The sequence below is a fragment of the Cryptomeria japonica genome, chromosome 10 (assembly GCF_030272615.1).
Source record: "Cryptomeria japonica chromosome 10, Sugi_1.0, whole genome shotgun sequence".
NCBI lineage: Eukaryota > Viridiplantae > Streptophyta > Pinopsida > Cupressales > Cupressaceae > Cryptomeria > Cryptomeria japonica.
In genome coordinates, this window is record NC_081414.1 from 513,127,571 (window position 1) to 513,148,022 (window position 20,452).

Genomic DNA, 20,452 nt, shown 5'->3' on the forward strand with positions numbered 1-20,452 from the left:
GCGCCACATATCAAAGGGAAATGACCACCTTATTCCATGACATGATACACACAATCATGGAAGACTATGTAGATGATTTTCTAGCAAAATCCAACACAAGAGATGATCATCTAAACATATTGGCTAAAATATTTGATAGACTGGAGCAATACAATGTAAGGCTCAATCCAAAAAAATGTGTTTTTGGAGTAACATCCGACAAACTCTTGGGATTCATTGTATCTAATCTCGACATTGAAATAGATCTGGAAAAAATAAAAGCCATTTTAGACATGTCATCACCCACTACACTCAAGCAACTCAGAAGCCTACAAGGTAGATTAATATCCATAAGGCGTTTCATTGCCCAATTGGTAGAAAAGTGCCAATCATTTTAACATCTTTTAAAGAAAGGTGTCACATTCAAATGGACACAACAATGCCAAGAAGCATTCTAGAAACTAAAAGAATATCTTTTGTCCAAACCAGTCTTGGTTCCACCCATGCATGGGAAACCATTACTCCTATATATAGCTGCAACAAATTCCTCCTTAGGTGCTCTCCTAACATAGCATGATGAACAAGGAAAAGAGAGAACTATCTACTACATCAGTAGAACACTCATTGGAAATGAACTCAACTACAAAACAATAGAAAGAGCATGTCTTGCAGTAGTTTTTGCATCACAAAAATTGAGACACTATATGTTGTCATAAAGTCCATCTCATTGCACACTTTGATCCACTCAAGTACTTGATGAATATAGTATCATTAACCAGAAGGCTTGCCAAGTGGGTCATGATACTCAGTGAATTTGACATTGAATATGTCGACAGAAAAGCCATCAAAGGGCATATCATAGAAGACCAACTTGCAGAAGCACCCCTATAAGACAGTCATCCAATGGTGGTATATTTTACAGATGAATCAGTATTTGCACTGTCAGCACAAACAAACTAGAAACTATACTTTGATTGATCTCACACAAATCATGGAGCAGGAGCAGGAATTCTATTCATTACTCCTCAAAGGAGATTCCATTCCCAAATTATTCAGGATCAACTTCCCTTGCACCAATAACATTATTGAATATGAAGCCCTAGTGATAGGACTCCATACTGCACTACAATGGAAGATCATGGAACTACAAGTCTCCGGAGAGTCACAACTCATTATTAACCAGGTCAATGATGATTACAGTACAAAAATGATAAGCTAACAACCTACAAATAATTGGTGGATGAATAAAAACAATACTTCACCAATGTAACATTTGAACGAATACCAAGAGCACAAAACAAGGCAGCCAATGCAATGGCAACAACAGGCTTTGTCTTGGATACACCTAACAATTGAACTCACTTTGATTTTCAAGTGGAACAACTCATTGTGCTAGCTTATGAAATATTGTCCACTGAATATGTATGTATGATAAGAGGACCTAAGTCCCCATGGTACAAAGATATATATACATACCTTCATGATCAATATATACCTCCTAATCTTTCACGAAATCAAAGAAAGTCACTCATCCAAAGATTAGCAAGAAATTCAATCATTACTAACACTTTATACATAAAGAGTGTAGATGACACCTTGCTCAAATGACTCAATGTTGAGGAAGCACAAATCACCCTAAAAGAAGTCCATGACAACATATGTGGGGCACATTCTTCTGGACCTGCTCTAGCAAAAACACTATTGCGAACAGGTTATTATTGGCCTACAATGGAAAATGATGCTTACAAGTATGTCCAGAGATGCAAGCAATGCCAAATACATGGAAACCTAATCCATGCACCTGCTCAATATCTTCAGCCAATAACAACACGATGGTCATTTTCACAATGGGGACTAGATCTTGTGGGGAAAATACACCCTACCTCCCCCAACGGACATAAATTTATACTCACAGCTACTGAGTACTTTACCAAATGGGTTGAAGAAATCCTGATGACCTTCACAACAGGGAAGCAAATAACTAAGTTCATTTTGAATTACATAATTTTAAGATATGGAGTCCCCATGTGCATTATAACTAACAACAAGCGACCCTTCAAAAATCAAGAAGTAAGTGAACTTTGTGAACAATTTCAAATCTAGCAACATTTTGCGACACCATACTATCCCCAGAGCAATGGTCAAGTAGAGGCAACCAATAAGACTATTTTGAAAATTTTAAAGAAAGTTGTCAACAAAACTTGACGAGATTGGCATCTTTAGCTAAATCCATCTATCTGGGCTTATCAAACTGGTGTTCGCACAGCCATTGGTGCCACACCTTACTCTTTGCTTTATGGTTCAAAAGCTATTTTTCCTATCGAGGTAGAATAGCCATCATTAAGAGTCTCTCTAAAACACATTATATCAGAAGAATACTACAAAGTAGCACATTTTCAAGAACTAGAATTCCTAGACGAAAAATGGCAAAACGCACTAAATCACTTACAAGGATAGCAAAATAGAATGAGAAGAAGATACAACAAAAGAGTAAACCCACGTTTCTTTGAGGTAGGAGATATTGTTCTTAATGAAAATCACAGGAATCTCATTGAACGTGAAAAACTAGAAAAGTTCGAGCCTAACTAGTTAGGTCCTTTTGTTATAACCAAAGTAGTTGGAAACAACACTTATTATTTGCAAACGATGGAGAGAGATACAGGGTATTACAGATGTGACAACTTATTTTGCTCGTACTACATCTGAAATACCTTGTATCTCCCCAAACTATCAGAGTACACGGCCAAGAAGATGCATATAAATAACCCTATAACCACCAACGTCTCACCCAATAACACATCCTCAAGTGTGATAGATGCCTCACCTATCAGAATATGAAATGAACAAGTCTTTGAATGCCACCGCTTAATCAAGGCAGTAATCATGGCCCCATTGGCCATAACCTTAGGTAAGTGCGCTATATGGTACAATCCAATTTGTCGAAGAAAAGTGATATCCTCTACATCTAACTCATGACATTGATCAAGACCATCTGGCCTCGTCTGTCTCGCGATCAAGACTGGATAATGCTCTTGCATTTGAGAAAAAGAACAATGAATAAGATACATTATTCACATCATGATAAAACACAAATAAATTCATATCATATCAAATGCAAACTTATATTATCAAATGCGAACTTCAATTATCAATTGTGAACTACTTAATGAAAGTGCAAACTGTTTAAAGCAAATGTGAACTAAAATTGTCAATTGTGAACTAAAATTAGCAATTGCGAATTAAAATTAACAATTGTGAATTAACAATAGCAATTGTGGGCAATTTTATCAATTGTGAATTAATATTAGCAATTGCGAACTAATATTAGCAATTGTGGATAAATCAACAATCAATTGCGAGTTTTGTATTTTTACAAATCGATGAAAAATTTGGAAAAAAGAGACAAAAAAGGTCATAATTTTTGAAAACTCGCCATGCCGCCAATGCGAGGAGGTCTCTGATACGATCACACTCGCTCAGACAAATGCAACCTTGCTCTATGACCCGCCATCTCCCTCCAAGGACACCGAAAGCACTATAATCTTGAGGAATTATTACAAAGCAAATGAGTGTAAATGAGCTCAAATCAAAACCAATTTCCAATTTAAAGCTCAAAATTAGGGTTTTTGTCACCCTAATGGCCATGGACCCCTCCAAATTCAATGTAGTCATAGCCATACCAAACAATATCCAAATCTTACCAAACTTCACATGATCGATTACTAGCACAATTTCAAAAAAAAGGTCTTCGTTCCACAAATTTTCAACCACTTTTTCCAAGGGGCATATTTATACCCTAAATATCGTCGGGGCATACTGGAGCAAAAAAAAATCATTTTCTTTGAAACAACATCGTTCCGACATTGTGTCAAAGAGGGGCAAATGTAGACACCTAAAAATGTCTCAATAATTCTACACTAATTATTCATCTATTTAATTAAGTAATTCTTTAATTATTTGATTAAATTAAATATTTTTTTTTATCAGAACATTTAACATTTCTACTTATCGAAATCTTATTATTTCATCATTTAATCAATTAACCCTATCTCAATTATTAATTAAATATGAATTATTTACTTAATTGTGACATCTTCCTTAGTTAAATAATCTTTATTATTTATCTTCGGACATGTAGTGTCACAGTTAAAACACTTCATTAGTGAAGCGACCACCAAGGTTCAAACCCTTGTTGGGCCATTATGCTCGCAGGCCTTGTGTCTTCGTTGGGCCATTGTGCTCGCAGGTTTGAACAAGTGTAGTGTGGAGATGAGGTCCCCCGGTTGTGGCCTCACCGGTTCATAGCTCCAAGTCAAAAGTGTTTCACGTGGAGTTGGAGGGCATGTCATGCCAGCATCGTCGGTCACGTTAAAAAGTTTACCAGACATTATTTTTAAAAAAAAAAAAACTTTATTATTTCATTTAAATTATTAAATTAATTAATTTAATTCTTCCAATCCCCAAATTCTAATTTCAATTAATTCCATCTAATTTCATGTCATTTTCCCCAAATTCTAATTTCACTTAATTCCAATTAATTTCATTCCTTCCAAATTTATATTTCATCAAATAAGAATTTCAGTTAATTTCATGTGCATTTCAACATTTGAAAGTCCAAATTCAAATCCAAATTGAAAATGAAATCTAATTCAATTTCAAAATCCTACAGCACATGCTAAAATCATAATTGATTGATCAAATCAGTTATCTAATTAATTAACTCATCAATCACCCTTTTTAACTCTCAATCACTTTTTCTGACTGATCAATTAATCCACTTATCTCTCCAATCAATTCAGTCATCTAATTCATCAACTCAGTCAACTAGCTAGTCTATTTAGTCTACTGGTCAATCAATTCTATTAACAAATCAATCTAATGAGTTAACAGATCAATCAATTTCAGTTATCTGTCAATCAACACTTGAGTTCAAATTCTCATTGTGTTGAAAAACTATAAATTCAACCTCATTTTCTCATTTCAAGCTAGAATCACAGTCTTCAAAGTTATTGTCCATCTTATGCAGGAAATCGGTGCAATACCTAAGAGCCACCTACACCAACAATAATGGAGAAGAACAATGGAAGCACAAGTGGAGAATAGGGAGTTTTAATTTAGTTTAATCTTTCTATTCCTATCATTTATTTCATTGTATTGTGTTTAAAATCAGTTTAGTTAGTTAAGGATTTTGTGATTCGTCCTTTCAGTCTAATTAGCTTAGCTTTGATGATTTCAAACATGAGAACAATCTTCAAATTCAATGTGACCCACATCAGTATCAATCACCCACTGCACCTCATTATCAAGCTTGGATACCAAGCTTTGACCTTGGTACTGGTACTTCATTGTAGGTGGGTTTTTCTCCAGCTTTATCTCATCCCTTGTTTTCTTTTGATTGGATGTAAATGCTTCCATAAGTCTGCTTTACTCTGCAAGAAAAGACACATAATCAATTTCCACATTTTAGCAAAATACAACAAACTTTGGGATTCTAGGAATTTGGGATCCCGAGGTGTAAAAGTACCATTTACAAGAAATTTTGGGATTTTGGGATCCCGAGTTTACAATATAGGAATAAGGACTTGCTTCGGGGTTTTGGGATCTTGATATCCCAAAGTGGGAAAAGGAACTGAGACAATTGATTCCGGAACTCTAAGGTTCTAGGGTTCTGAGGTGTAAAATTATCAAAAAGGGGGCATTTCGAAACTCTGGGGTTTTGAGGTTCTGGGGTGCTTCAAAACAATGTAAAGATAGTCCCCAGGATTCTAAGGTTCTAGGATCCTGAGTTCAAAATTTAGGCATCACAAGAGAGTTTTGGGTTTTTGGGGTTCTGGGATTCCAGAGTTCCGAGATCCCAAGATAGGATAAGTTTCTTCGATAATACAGGGTTCAAGATTTTGGGGTTCCAGAATCTCAAAATAAATAAACTTGGGCAGGTTTAGGCGAATCAAAAAATTCAGGATTTCGAGATTCCGAGATCCCAAGGTGGGAAAACTAAGGCCAAATTCCTAAGGGGTTGAAAAATCTAATTTATTGAAAACAAGGAAATCTATTCTAAATCTAAACTGGGAAAGCAAGGAAAAACACAAAACAAGAAAAACAACACAAGACCAACTTGGACAAGGATGGTCGATAGCAAACTCATGCACCACGGGAGAGGAAATCGCCGAAGGAGAGCTTTGGTTTCACGAAGATTGAGTGCACAAATGAGTTGAAATAACTCATCGAACCCTATTTATACTCCCTTCGGGCGATCGTACAACTCCGTTAAATGCACGCAACTTCGGGGTTTCGGGACTCTAAAATCCCAAAGTTGACAACAACATGACATAGAGAAAATCAGGGTTCCGGGATCCCAAGACTCTAACAAAGGGACAAACGAAGACCACCTCGGGACTCTGGGGTTTTGAGGTACAAAACAACACAAAGATAGAGAACCCAAGATTTCAGAACTTCGAGATCCCAGGACAGAAAGACAAAAATGACTAACAAACTTCATGATCCCAAGGTTCCGAGGTTCCGAAATCTATTAACCAAGACAAAACATGAAGAACCCGAGATATCGGACTTCCGAGATCCCGAGGCTTCAAAAGAAAATGACCAAATGAGAATTCGGGATCCCAAGATTTTGGGATTCTAAGGTCTTGAGCGTAAAACAAAAGAGAACAAAGCAAACTTCGATACTCTAGAAACCTGAAGTTCCAAAGAACACAAAAAAAGAGAAGGGAAAGAAAGAAAGAGCTTCAGTATTTTGGGATCCCAAGATCCTGAAGCAGGACAAAGAAAACAAAGAAACAAAAAGAACACTCTAGGATCTTGCAAGCTCAAAATCTCGAAGGAGCAGAACAAAAATAAAGAAAGGAAAAGAAAGAAAACAGAAGGGGGGACCTGCATTTTCAAATCAAAGAAAATGATGGGGCTAGATATGCAAGGCATAACAACTGTCAACCTAATCGGAATGTCACATAGGCAATAATCCGATGTCCTTGTTATGTTGTGTATGTGTTTGTTTATGTGTTGAGTATATGTCTATTGTTTTATTGTGTTGGTAGATTTTAATTGCAAATTTATTATAAGGTGTTATTTATATTTGATATGAGTTTATTTAGCTACTCTTTCTTGTGTTTCTTAAAAGTAAAATATATGTATGTATATATAGGTGTGTGTGTGTGTATATATACATGTATTGGAATATTAGTACCTTGATAATTAATTATTAAATTAATATCAATGTTTTAAATAAATAAATTAAAATGAAAGCTTCATTGTTTAATAAATTAAGTTGTTATTTAATTGATGGAATAAATTATATAATAAAATAAATTTAATGAAATTTAAATTAATCTTATTAAAAATTTAGAAATGTTTATTTTGAAACTTTAAAGTGATGATTTTTGGGGAAAGTTTGGATCTCCTATGGAGACTTCTAGGAAGCTGCACATTATTATTCTAGAAATTTTCCAGAAGTGGGGAACATTATTCAATTCTTTCCTATAGAGGTAGGAGTTAAATCCCATTTTTTGCCTATGTAATTTATTTTCAAAGTTTTGTAAAGATAATTAAATTTTGTTTTAAATATATATATATATATAATTGTTTGAATCTGCCTGTCTGGAAGTTTTAGATTGAATGTTTAGGGATTTCATTTGCGAATTTTGATTTTGTGACTTAAATGGATTCAAGAGTTTTAAACAAAAAGAAAAAATAATTAATTTATAATTTTAGATATGTTTGTGATTGTCTATAGTTACTTTCTGGAAATTTCAGATCGTATATTTTGTGTTTTCAATTGGGAATTTTGTTCCTGTGCCTTAAATTGGCTTCTAGTGTTTTGATTTGCAATTGTATTTTTAAAAAAATAGTTTAATCTTCTTATCTTTTATCTGTTGTTTGGAAAATATAAGACCTATAAATTGAATTTATATATTTTTATTATTAAATTTACAATTTTTAATTCCAGTCTATTGTCTAGAATTTTTTTATATCTGTATGGTGTATTTACAAATTTTGATTATTAAATTTTGGTTAATGATTTGAAGTCTGTGAATTTGTAAATTTATAATTGAAGTTATAAATTTTGGGGGTCTATAGATTTTGATATATAAATTTTTTAATTGTAACTTTTAATATTTTATTATGGATTTTGTTTTTAAAAATCTGTATTTATTTTGTGCTGGGGCAAGGGTTTATCCACAATGTGGGGAGACCTCGACCCACAGCGTGGAGAGATCTCTACCCACAGTCGTGGGAAGCCTCACCACGATGTGGAGGGGCTACTACCCACATCGTGGAGAGCCCTCACCATGCTGTGGGAGGGGAGTTTCCTCCACGGTGTGGGGGGGACTACCACCCATAGCCGTGGGGAGCTCATCACACCCCCCATGGTGTTTTTCATAACAATATGCTAAAATCATAGACTTAAAACAAAAGAAAACAATTTTTTTAAAATTTATTATTTGGAATACGTTAATTATGCTAAGAGGCATCCACAATGACATCAAATGTCTGTAAACAAAAATTCAATTTTGAAACAATTTGACATGCAAATGATGGGTAAATGCATGGAATATGCCATCTTTTGGTTTTTGTGGAGGTGTAATTTTATTACACAAAATAAAATAGAACCATTTCCACTTGTCTCCAACTATATGAAACCATTACATTCAAATGATAGTGGAAGAGTGCCATAATATTTAAAAGGGAATGCCATCTTAGATAATATTTTTGACTCTTGTATACTACTAATATTGTTGCAATCGCCAGATCCCTTCTATTATAAGATATCTCTCGGCATAATTTACCTATATATGTATGTATGTATATTCTTGTATAAATTATTTATTTAATATTTTTGTAATTAATGTATTAGAAATCCACTTGTATGTGGGTTAATTGGATTAAATTTACTCTGAATATTTTTGTAGGTATCTTATTTGTATAGGTTTGGTGTTTATTATTATTATTAATATTATTATTATTTTGTTGTCTTGTATAAACATTTATGAAATGAAATTTAAACTACTTTTGTTGCTCTGTCATATATTTATGTTCTCTTAACCGAAAACCTCATATATAGTTTGATAATAAATATTATTAATACAAAAAAAAATCTCATGGTTGTTATCTAAATGTAATCCATATGCCTTAATGTTAATATTTTGAATTTGGAATTGTTTTGATGTTTAATTAAATCAAACTCTTGACCCTTTAATGTTTTATTAACCTAAACCAATGAGTGTCAGGGTTTTGTGTATTTTATGTTGTTTTGGCCCGTATGTCTTTGGGGGCTCCAGAGGTTGGTGTTTGAGCTATATCTTTATTGTCAGCAATATGATGCTCTTATTTTTGTATGGGCCTTACTTATGGATGGCTATGGTGGCTTAGGAGTTTCTTGGAATTATAGCATTACTCTCCTTATGGGATTGAGCCATGTTGTGCTCCTTGTTGGAAGCTATTGTAATTGATGTTTATGTGGTTGAGATGCGATGTTATTCAAAACTTGGTTGGAGCTCATTATATTGGTTATTTGATGGTGTTTCATCTGTTGGCTTGGATTGGATTTCAGTAGGCTTAGTATCATAAGGGGGAATGGCTCTCCATGGGGTTAGAGATCCTAAAGTGATCGCCAGGATAACCCATCGGGAGAGTTGCTTAATAAGTGAAAACCTAATTAATGTATTAGGGGGTTGGGTAGTTAAACACATTAAACAAGATAATGAATGCCCCACTCATGGCTTGAGTGCTTGTTTAGGCTCAAGATGAGGTGGGAAGGCCTGAAATGGCATGGTCAACTACCTTGTCCTCTTGAAAGGTATGTTGGTTCCACATGAGACTTGAATGGGGGTCGAGGGTCGAGAAAGGTTGCCCAAATAATCCAGGATGGGGATCGGGGCCTATGGAGACCTGCCAAGATAACCCATATCAAGCTATGTGATGACACTCTCCCCTTGTGAGTATTAGTGTCTTGTCTCTGTGATTGTAGCCTCTCGAGCATTCCTATTTTGTCATAGCCCTCTTTCTAGACCTTGATAAAACTTCTATTATTATTATTTTTTATTTTATGAGCAATGTTGGTTAGAAATTATAAATTGAATATGGATGGAATTTTAAAAATAAAAACAATTAAATAGTAGTTAAACAATCATGAAGACGTAAATCTATTTGGAAATTACTTTTTACTCAATATTTTAATTTAGCACATGTTGTAGGAAAAATGAGAAGATTCTAGAAGAGAATCTCAAATTAAAATTTTTTGCATGTAACCCCCACTATGACAACAATCATTTTGCATAGAATTAATTTTGGAAAAGAATCTCAGAATCAATTAATTTCCTTGGTAGTGGGAAAATGACTCTCTTTTCTATATATTGAATTCTAGATTTTCAAAATGGGGAGTTCATTTTGTTTCGCTAAAAGTAGTTTTGGAATTCCTGCAAATCATGTTAGTTATAGGAAGAAGTTGGTAGATATATTGTTTTTGTAGGAGATAGGAATTTTTAGGGATTTTGGAGAAGGTCTACACCTGGTTGTGAGACAAGGATCGAAGGAAGATAGCTGGGCAACAAAGAGATTCAACAACAATGAATTCACTCATCAAGCATATCCAGGTTCCCTCCTTTCTTACTGTGTGTTTCTTTTCAAAAATGAGGGTGAGGATTCTTATTTGCATGCACATCACTTTTTGATATTTTGTTTAAATCAGAAGAGGGTAGGATTAATAAAGTAGGAATTGCATTTCTCATACTTCTTCGAATAAATTTCCTTCTCTATTTCATATTTTGATTAAGAAAATACGTATGCATGTACTCCACTTGTTTCGGATTTGGATTAAAGCAATATTTCTACATGTTTTCAGATTTTGATAGAGAAAATAAACTTGCAATAAGTTTGCACATCTTGCCTTCCTTGGTTTAAATTGTAATTTTTCTTTTCAATTAAACACATAAATGATTCCATTTTATAATTTTTTCTTGCGAAATGTTTCTCTTGATTAATCAATTATTTTATTTTTTTTTTCAAAAAAATTAAAAAAATAATTTAGCTAAAAGAAAATCCTTTTTATCATTTTAAATTTTCCCATTTTCCTTTATGCTTAAATATAATCAAGTAAAATCAGATTTAATTAACTTACGAATAAAATATATAATAATAAAAATAAATATATATATATATGTAAAAATATTAAATGAAAATAACTAATAATAATATTTTTTTATTAATTTAAAATTCAAATCTTGGCAGGAGAGGTGCAACCGACACCCCTCTACGGCACCTACAGGTAGCGCAGGCTGCAAGGAGAGGGGATGGGGCACACCCGTGCCGCAGGCCCGTACATGCAGCGGGTTGGTTGTGTGTGACATTTTTGGAATTTATTTTATCTTGATGAATTTTGGCAAATGATAAGGGTCAAGGGTGACGTTTATGATAGGAAATAGGACTTAGTTGTTTTAGGCCACAAGTAGAAGGCCACTTTGAGCTGTTTTGCTATAGAGCTACCATCGTGGGTAGCAACTGCGAAGAAATTGTCTAGGACATTGACCCTAGAAAGGGTTGCATACCCACCAAAATTTTTACATCAAATCATAGTTATAAACCAAAACTACATACTTTATGCCTTGGCCCTATGTCAAAACAGGTATGTAGGCAATCTAGGGATAGAGTTGTCCCTAGTACTCAGGCATTCGGGGATGGGGACTAGGACTTTGGTTAAAGGTGAGTATTCAGTTTTTTGAAGTTCCTTGGTCTCTCAATCAAAGGGTATAAAAATACTAGTTGGAAGATTAAAAAATATTTTAATGCATACTCAGAAGGAATCCCGTATGGATTTGCTTGACTTCTCGAGGCTTTTGGCCAAATTCTGAGGTGGAACTTAAGCTTATATTATTTTATTTTATTCTCCTAAGGATGGCAACCTCGGTGCACTCCTAGTAAAGGGGTGTCGTCCTTAGAGAGTGATTTAGGACCGGGATGGTCTCGATAAGTCTAAAGTCTCTAGCCAAAGCACTCCCTATTCTAAATGAATAGATGCCTACCTCATTTGGGTAGATGCCTATCCTAAATTGGATTAGATTAAACCTCCTATCCCATATGGACAAATGTCTAACCCATATGGTTAGATGCCCATCCTAGTTGGATGGATGCCTATCCCATTTGGATAGATGTGTTGGCATTGCATGAAGATTGCATTAATGAAGTATAAATATTATCATTGATGTCAATTGTAATTGGTAATGGAGCTATATTGTAACCAGTAGTGATACAGTAATGCAACTGGTAGTTGAGAAAGTGAAGGAAATTGATATTACTATTAAAGAAGAGAGATCAACCAGTAACGCTAACCTGTTGATATGTCAAACCCTAACCGATGGAGCTTGGTGAATCGGTTGTATTGATCTATGATCGAAAGGTGATCAGAGATGATTATGCCATGTATGCACATGATGAGTTTCAAAGTGGTTTTAGTGCATAGAAATAAATGTTTTATCTTGGGAATGAGTGAGTGCATTGCATGAAGTGGAAACCGCATGATGAGTTATAGGATTCGATGTCTGGTGATCCAGGAGCGGTCGAGGTTGTCTTGAACAATGTGCAAATGATTGCTATGTAATCCAATGGTCATGTTTGAACCTATATGTTTGTAATCTCTATGAGATCTTAGGTTTTGTGATGTGTTACCGACCTATTGTTTTTCTTATAAGGTCGATGAGTTGTTTTGTAGTAGCATTGGCAATTTTGGTTAAGTGTTTCACTGTGATTGATTGTCGAACCAAAAGGAGTATCTACAGAATGTGTGAAGATAGATAGGAGCATAAAAAGGATCTGATCAAGAAGAGTAGTACTATTACCATATCAGTAAAGACCATGTTGTTCCCTAAAAATTAAAATAGTTAAATCCCTTAGCTGGGTAAGCTTTAATTGGCTTGGTGTTTTCTAAATCCTCTAACTAAGTGATCCATTAGCTTGGATTTGAAATCCTCTATCGAGGTTACTCCTAATAGGGTATTGTAGTCAATCCCTTAACCAGGTGGTCCTTAATCAGATCTGTTTCTAACAGAACATTTTTGTAAAGCTTCTAACAAGGCTTGGCTCCTAACAGTGTGAACTTCAGAAGAGTTTAGAATACTTGTGGGTATTCATCCCCACTATGGCTTTTCCCATTTAGGTTTCCACATCAAAAATCATTGTGTAAAGTGGTGAATAATTTTGTGGATATATTTTGATATGGTTAATCTATTTAACTAGTAAAGCCACTTAGATGTGTTTGGATGACCGGAAGTGATCTGAAATGTGCTATTACTAATGTTAGTAAAGTGGTTTGATGTTTTGGTTAAATGGTATATGAGTTTCAGACCTGTTACACTGTTACATTGGTATTCTAGTCAACTGGTAAACTTGACAATGCAGTTGTTGTTTATAGTACAATGTTTGAACTAGTTAGTTCAGTGATTGATTTATGAGTTGGGTTTGAGTTTGGTGAAAGTTTAGTTTTTTTTTTATCTACTAATTCACCCCCCCCCCTTCTCAGTAGTTGACCAGATCATTATTGATTTATCATATTATCAATTGGTATCAGAGCATTCCAAGTCCTCTAGTGTCTAAGCCAAACAACTTGAGGTAAAGATCTAGAAGAACATGATGAAGAAAGAAGGTCCAAAGTTCAATAGGGAAAACTATAGAATCTAGAGTGATAGGATGAATATCTATATCAAAAGCTTAGGAAGTCAATATTGGGAACATGTTGTTACCAAATATAGCTTGCCTAGTGGGATTTTGTCAGATGATCAAAAGAAGGAGCAATAGGAGAATAATCAAGAATTAGAGGCCATTATAAGTTCCTTGTCTAATTCAGAGTATGTTGATGTCCATGGTTTGGAGACTACTTTTGAAGTGTGAAAGAAACTTGAGGATATCTATAGCGGTGATGAGCATGTGAAGATTACCAAAGAGGAGAGTTTGAGAGGTAAATTTGATGACATGCGGATGGTTGAAGGTGAGAAAAATAAATAGTATGGTCAAAGGATCAAGGAGATAGTTGGTGAGATCAAAAGTGTTGGTGGTAAAGTGGAGGATACCACAGTGGTTAGAAAGGTGTTGAGAACCCTTCTACCAGTCTATGATATCCAAGTTGCAGCCATTTAGGAACTCAAGTCTATTGATAAAACAAAGGTAACTCTTGACTCCGTCATTGGTAAACTAACTGCATTTGATTTAAATGGTTATGATAGAAGTATTCAAAAATTGGAATTTTCATTTAGAGCTTCAATTTCTAACCCACTGGTAAGGAAAAGCAAAGAAGCTAGTCACAGTCATGAGTCTAGATCTAGCAGAGAAGTTGATGATGAAGACAGTCTGATTGACCTTGAAGCATTGTTGGACAAGCGGTTACCCAGATGTACTGGTAAGTACAGAGGTAAATTACCTTTGAAGTGTTTTGCATGTAACTAGATTGGACATATTGCAGCTAACTGCCCAACTGAAGATAATGAGCAGAAATGTGAGAAGTATAACAAGTAAAAAAGAAAAGGTAAAAGAGATTGCCTCATTACAGTAGATGGAGGAATTACAGATGAGGAATCCGAGAGAGATGCAAATGAGGACATTGTCTTTTTTTCCATTAAAGAGGAGACATCAGATCAGAAGGCATTAGTCTCTTGCATGGATAGTTCTGATGATTGGATTATAGATAGTGGTTGTTCACACTACATGACTGGTGACCAGAGTAAGTTTCTTACTTTGAAGGAATTTGATGGAGGTGTTGTGAGATTTGGAAATGAAAAAATGACTCACCCTGCATGGTAAAAGGAAAGGGAACCATATCTCTTAATGGAAAGAGCAGTGCAGATGATGTCTACAAGGTTGAAGGATTGAAACACAATCTTTTGAGTGTTTCTCAACTCAATGACAAAGTTTATCCACTGGAATTCAAGAATAGAATGTGAAAAATCTATGGAAGCAAAGGTGAATTGATTGCAACTGGCAAGTAGACAAAAGGTAACTTATTTCACCTAAATTCTAAAGTCAACAATTGTTTAATTGCTAAAGTAGAAGATAGTTGGCTTTGGCATTGAAGATTTTGTCATGTAAATTTTGATAACATTGTAAAAGTCAATAAGTCCAAATCGGTAAGAGGTTTGCCTCAATTGGACAAACCGGTGAATGCTCTGTGTAAGGAATGTCAATTAGGGAAGTTGACATCCTCAAATTTTAAGAGCAAATCTTTCTTAGTAGAACATTTGCTAGATTTGATTCATATAGACCTATGTGGACCAATAAGGACTAGGAGTATTCAAGGTGATCGATATTTTATGATCTTCACTGATGATTTCTCAAGAATGATGTGGGTCACATTCTTGAAGGACAAAATAGAAGCCTTTAGCAAGTTTAAGGCATTCAAGGCCTTAGCTGAAAAGGAAAGTGGAAAGAAGATAAAGTTCTTAAGAACTGATCAAGGTGGTGAATTTACTTCAGAGGAATTCATTAGCTATTGTGAAGATAGTGGAATTAAGATGTAACTTTCTGCACCTAAGACACCATAGCAAAATGGTATTGTAGAGAGGAACAATCGGTTAGTTGTTGAAGCTGTAAGAACTATGCTAATACAAGGAGGTGTAGCTAAGAGTTTCTGGAGAGAAGTTGTTAGCACAACTGTCTACACTATGAACTGGATATTGGTTAAAAGAGGTAAGGATCAAAATCCTTATGAATACTGGTATGGTAGATCACCTAATGTAAGTTATTTTAAAAAATTTGGCAGTAAATGTTTTATCAAGAGAGGTGACTATGTTGGTAAGTTTGATGCTAAGAGTGATGAAGGAATATTTCATGGTTACTCCACCAAGAGAAAAGGCTACAAATGTTACAACAATCGAACAAAGAAGATCATTGAAAGTGCTAATGTCTGAGTGGATGAGTGTCTTGAAGATTTAGGAGAAACCAGTGAGGAGAAGAATGAAGATGAACCTTACATTCTAATTTTGGAACTAGAACTGGTGAAGCAAGAAGTTAGTGAAATGAATACAGTAGCATCATTTCAACCGGAACAGGTAGATTCTACAGAATATGAAGATAGTGAGGAAGAAGAACCTGAAGACCATGATCATGTTATTCCAAGGTATATAAGACTCAATCATAATCTTGATCAGATTATTGGAGATAAAGATGTTGGTGTGTTAACTAGAAGAAGAATTAGAGAGAATTCTTGTATGATCTCCATTATTGAGCCTAGAACAGTAAAGGAAGCTTTTGGAGATGATCACTGGATCAAGGCTATGGAAGAAGAGCTTGACTAGATTGAGAAGAACAATACATGGACCCTAGTACCCAGACCGGTGAACAAAAATGTAATAGGTACTAAATGGGTATTTAGAAATAAATTGAATAAAGATGGAGTCGTAGTCAAAAACAAAACCAGACTGGTATGCAAAGGTTATGCACAAGAAGAAGGAGAAGACTATGGTGAGACATTTGCACCAGTTGCTAGATTGGAAGGTGTTAGGACTCTACTTGCATTTGCAGCATATAGAGGATTCAAAGTATATCAGATGGATGTGAAGTCAACATTTCTAAATGGAATACTGGAAGAGGAATTCTACATTGAACAACCAGATGGTTGTACTTTGACTGATGCAAAGGATATGGTTTGCAAACTACACAAGGCACTATATGGTTTGAAGCAAGCACTAAGGGCATGGTATGAAAGACTACATTCACACTTGGTGAAGATAGGTTTTCATAGAGCCAATGAAGATAAAAATATATATCTCAAGATTGAAGGAGATAAGATACAGGTTAGTGAGGTATTTGTGGATGACATCATTTATGGAGGCAATGATGACATGTGTGATGACTTTGCAAATGAGATGAAAAGTGAATTTGAGATGTCTCTGGTAGGAGAGATAAAATTATTTATAGGTTTGCAAATTCAACAGATGAAGAATGGTATCTTTATCACATAGTCCAAATATGTGAAATAGGTATTGAAGACATTTGGAATGGGAGACTGTAAACCAGTTGGAACACCAATGGTTACAAGCTGTAAACTATCTAAGGAGGAGGATGTTGCATCTGTTGATGAAAAGGAGTACAGGTCTATGATAGGGAAACTACATTATGTTGTCCACAACAAACCCGATATTGTTCATGTAGTTGGATTAGTTGCTAGATTTCAGAAGAACCCGAAGGAGACACACATGGTAGAAACTAAAAGGATATTCAGATATATGAAAGGTACTATTGATTATGGATTATGGTATCCATATGTAGGTAACATTGATTTGAAAGTCTATACAGATGCAAACTGGGCAGGAAATGTTGATGACATGAAGAGTACAACCGGAGGTGCATTCTTTCTTGGAGGAAGGCTTGTATCTTGGAGCAACAACAAGCAAAGTTGTATATCACAGTCAACTGTTGAAGCTGAATATGTTGCAACTTTTATGAATTGTACCCAGGAAATCTGGATGAAACACATTCTGGAAGGTTTTAAGTTGAAAATCTCAAAAATGGTAAGGATTTTCTGTGATAACACCAATGCAATAAACATTTCAAAGAACCTAGTGTTGCATGCTAGAACCAAGCATATAGAGCTGACATATCATTTCTTGAGAGAGAAAGTGCAAAGTAAAGATGTGTTACCGGAGCATGTATCTACTAAAGAAAAGCTAGCGGATATTTTTTCTAAACCTCTGCCTTGATGGTATGATGAAAGAACAAGGATCCGGTCAACTACTGAGAGGGGGGTGAATGAGTAGATAGAAAAATTGATATTATCTTCACCAATTTAAAAATCAATCTCTCAAAGTAAACTTAAATTATCAATGCAATATCGTTGTCAAGATAAAACTATCAAGTTAAACCAGTTGACTATTACAACAGATTAACAATAAACAAATTGAAACTCACAAACATCCAAATACTTTTATTGACATAAGTAAAACTTCATTTCATATTGTTGCTAGTTATCATGACTTATCAAAGTGGATTAAGTAGTTAAGCAAATCAACCGTAATAAAACATAACCACCAAAACATTCACCACTTGACACAATATTTTTGACATGGAAACCCAAATTGGAAAAACCATGGTGAGATGAGACTCACATGATAACTATCTAAACACTTCTTAAGTTGGCCCTATAATTAGGAGCCAAGCCTATTAAAGCTTTACAAAAAGTCCTATTAAGAACAAATCCTATTAGGGACCACCCAGTTAAGGGATTGACTATAATGCCTTGTTAGAAGCAATACCCTGTGAGGAGTAACCTTTGTAAAGGATTTAGAATTCAAGCTAATGGATCACTTTTTTAGAGGATTTGAATAACACCAAGCTTGTTAGAGCTTACCCAGTTAGGGGATTTTACTATTGTAATTGTTAGAAAAGAACAGGAGTTTAATGATCTGTTTGAATAGCACTTCACTTTCTTGTTCAAATCCTTTTCATGCTCCTATCTGCCTTTACTCAAACTACAGATACATCATCCAGTTCAACAACCACACACTCAGCTAAAACTTTACCAACTCTAAAATTAAACAACTCATCGACCTTATAAACAAATCAACTAGGTTGGTAACATAACAAAAACCTAATTCTCACAGAGATTATAAACAAGTCGGTTCAAGTATGACCATTGGATTACATAACAATCTCTACACATCATTTAAGAAAGCCTCGACTGCTCTTTGATCACCGCTTCATCGAACTTAGTAACTCATCACCCACTTTGCACTACATGAAATATACTTTCTCATTCCCTAGACAAAAACCATTACCTCAATGCACCAAAATCACTTTGAAACTCTCTTCATACAATATGCATACATGTCATAATCATTACCACTCATCATCAAATCATAACCTAATATAACCAATTCACCAAACTTAATCAGTTATGGTTATCAAAACAATGGGTAGGGTTTACTAGTTCAACTCTCCAATACTTAGCAATGCCAGTTCACTCCATAAACTTACCTACCGGTTACAGTTTCCTTCACTAGCTCTTCCTATCGGTTACAAAACAACATTACAAAACTATCATTACTGGTTAATTGACATCAATGATAACATAACATTTCATTAATGCAATCTTCATGGAAATGCCAACAATCTCTCCCTTTGGCATTGATAGCTATACAAATATTAATACTATTGATTGTTGTGATTGTGAATAGGAATCCTGGTTTATATTTTAACATGTACTCTCCTTGTCTTCAGCTTGTCACTGGTTCTTGTCCCCCTTTGACAACAATGCCAAATTGAAAGTAAACCATGCAATGTAAAACTTCACTGTTCAGCGTCAACAACCTACAACTTGATGCTCCCCCTGTGGAATAACTCCACTTCTACATCAATCCTCCTATAAAATTCTGCAAGTAGCTCTGGGACTGATGTACTCTACACCATGCTCAATTCACCTCATGAAGGGGTACAACCCCTAGCTGACTTCTAAGATACTCCAAAGTAGTCTTAGGTAGAGGTTTAGTAAGGATATCTGCAAGTTGCTCCTTGGTAGAAACATGCTCTAAGATCACATCTTTACTCTGCACTTTTTCCCTCAAGAAATGATACTTCAATTCAATATGCTTGGTTCGTGCATGCAAGATAGGGTTCTTTGAAATATTTATGGCACCAATATTGTCACATAAGATTTTTATAGGTTCTAAAAACTTCATCTTAAAACCTTCTAAAATGTGCCTCATCCAAACAGCCTAGGTACAATTCATATAAGTTGCAACATACTCAGCTTCAGCAGTAGACTGTGATATACAACTTTGCTTCTTGCTACTCCATGAAAAAAGTCTTCCTCCCAAAAATAATGCTCCACCGGTTGTGATTTTCCTATCATCAACATTACCTACCTAATCTGCATCTTTGTACACCTTCAAGTCAAAGTTTCCTTCATATGGATACCATAATCCATAGTCAATAGTACCTTTCAAATATCTAAATATCCTCTTGGTTGCTATCAAATGTGTTTCCTTTGAATTCTTCTAAAATTTAGCAACTAGACCAACTACATGAGCTATATTCGGTCTGCTGTGAACAACATAGTGCAATTTTCCAATCATTGACTTGTACTCCTTCTCATCAACAAATGTGGCCTCATCTTCCTTAGACAGCTTACAACCTGTAACCATTGGTATCCCAACTGGTTTACAGTCACTCATACCAAATGTCTTTAATACCTCCTTCACATATGTAGACTGAGTAATGAAAATACCATTCTTCATTTGTTGTATTTGCAAACCTATGAAAAAATTTATTTCTCCAACTAGAGACATTTCAAACTCACTTTTCATTTCATTTGCAAAGTCATTGCTCATGTCATCATTATCTCCAAATATGATATCATCTACAAATACTTCACTATCCAGTATCTTATCTCCTTCAGATTTGAGATATATGTTACTATCATCACTGCTTCTCTCAAATCCTATCTTCATCGGGTGTGAATGAAGCCTTTCATACCATGCTCTTG